The 2281-nt window shown below is 38.9% G+C and overlaps 1 protein-coding gene across 1 annotated transcript in view; it reads left to right on the top strand.

The window, feature by feature from the left end:
- LOC109485168 overlaps nucleotides 1-2281 on the top strand; it is a 36876-nt gene that overhangs the window by 9507 nt on the left and 25088 nt on the right. The window lies entirely within an intron of this gene.

Genomic DNA, 2281 nt, shown 5'->3' on the forward strand with positions numbered 1-2281 from the left:
TCCAGATCATCATCATCACTACGATCCGCAAACTGCACTTTACGTTTACTCATACTTGCAACCTGGAAGGAAGCAAAGCAGAAATTAGTAAGTACATCATTAAACATCTTTTTTTGCAAATAATGGTATACAGTAACATTAATGTATCAAGGCACAAAATGCCAACTGAACTAGTACTGCATATGCAGTTTTGTGAGCTGTGCAGGTCTTCTGCTGTTTACCTGTACCGGTCCATGTACAAATGTAGGTAATTTGTTATATATTGATTTATCATGTAGCATAAAAGAAATAATGGCAATGGTTTTTCATGTGATCAATGCTTCCTAATTTCTAAGTGGCACAGTTGAAATATGTCTGATGCAGGTAATTTTCAATGTTACATGCACCAGTGCAGGTATGCAGAAAAAAAGTATTCCAGGCCCTGTAGATGGATGTCTGTATATAGAACATAGAAGAGCTTCTTGTTTCCTAAACATTCAACATTCTACACTAGTACTTGCTGCTTGAGTATGATGTTTCTCTCTGGTTATTACCCTTAAAGTTTTTTATAAACCTGAACCCAACATTTTCAGATTATAGTGTAGATTCTATGTAGGAAACACAGAATATACTCATTTGAAACACTCAATTTAAAGTGATATTATGTAGGATTTTCGCTCCAAAACTGAAAGTACAAATAATTGAAATTTTCTCATCTAGATTGTCATTTTCGATAACTTTCAACGTATTAGCGTCGCTATTTCGCCTTTTCGGCAACTCAGCGCAGCGCGAGAATAAGGTGCGCAAGGCCAGACGTATTTATTTGTGCCCCAATAAATAGAATGTAAACAAACAACGGTTTTCGTTCGGAAATCTTCGGCAACTTCCGGCGCGTGTCTGGGTTCCATGGTTCAAACGCTGGAGTTCGAAGCCGATTGACTTCAAATTTGCCAATTTTTGAAGGGTCAGTACCTAATCTAAAATCCTCTTTTTGTATATACTTGAAAGTTATCATGTCACTTATCATATTGCTTGTGGTAACCACATTCATACAGTTTCTCATACCAAGGAACGAAGTTTATGACATTACGCTAAATGTATCAAAATGTTGCGGAAACTCAGAATGGTACATGCGCCGGTAGCTACAACTGGGCTAAAATTTCGTCACCGCGATGTGTGCACCGTCGCGGTTTTCTTTGGGGCAAACCCGTTTGTCCTAAAACTAACCAGGGGACTTTGGTATCGATGTAGGTGAAGATGTGGGCTATCACACTGTGGTATTAGCTAATGGGATCCAGTTGGCCAGTAAAAAAAGATAAGCACAGATAAACTGACCAAAAATGCTAATGTTTGGAAGGCCATAACGATCGGTGTCATTTTGTAATGCACGAAATATCTACATTGTTGTACTAGGCAAATCCTGTAGATATGAAAAGTTCGGCTGGATTCGGGAATGCTCGGACGCGGTCAGATGTAAACAAACATGGGCCGATCCGTTGTGCGCAGTTTTCCAACACGTTTTTGCGGCGTAACGACGTTTATCTTTTAATCCCTAAATGTCATTATGAACCCAGGTAGGCTTACAGAGCAAGAAAATGTTTAAAATAAAGATGTTTAAAATAGTTAAAATTCTACATAATATATAGCTTTAAAGACAAATTGTCATGAACAATTCATCATAAGTTAAGACGAAATCTGTGCACAGTACAGTAGTCTTAGCAGCAATGGCTGTACGTAACGTTAGCTACCTTACCAAATTCATAATCATATGTACAACATGTGAAGTTACAGCTAGTATGTAACATGCCCCATTCACATAAATTTAGGTCGACCAGCCTCCCCCACTTTCAGGTCCAAACCTTAATCTCATCCCTTTATACACCGTCACGTCGGGAATGATGTTGCAGCTAAATTAGTTAATCCAGAGGGTACGCATGCCGTTTTTTCCGTTCCACAGTCCTACATTAAAAGCGCGAAGCCTGCAAACAAGACTGCATGTGTTTATCTTGCATGCGTTGTTGCACGTCGCGTTTCATGTTTAACTTTAACCTATCTACATCAAATTACCCTAAATCTCATACTCTTGTCATACTTCCGACTCACCACACAGATACCTCAGGGTACTCCAGAACTCTTCAACCGCGACGTGTATCTTTAGAACACAGCAAAATTTCCTATTTTGTCACTTCAGTCTTGCAGCCTTGGAGAACAGAAAAAAACGTTTCAAAAACGAGGTGAATGAGGTCAAAGGTTAAGCTGGAAGCAACGAAATGAATGAATATACTATTTTCTGGGTTCTCCT

This window comes from Branchiostoma belcheri, unplaced genomic scaffold (genome assembly GCF_001625305.1).
Source record: "Branchiostoma belcheri isolate BF01 breed outbred unplaced genomic scaffold, Haploidv18h27 scaffold73, whole genome shotgun sequence".
Lineage (NCBI taxonomy): Eukaryota > Metazoa > Chordata > Leptocardii > Amphioxiformes > Branchiostomatidae > Branchiostoma > Branchiostoma belcheri.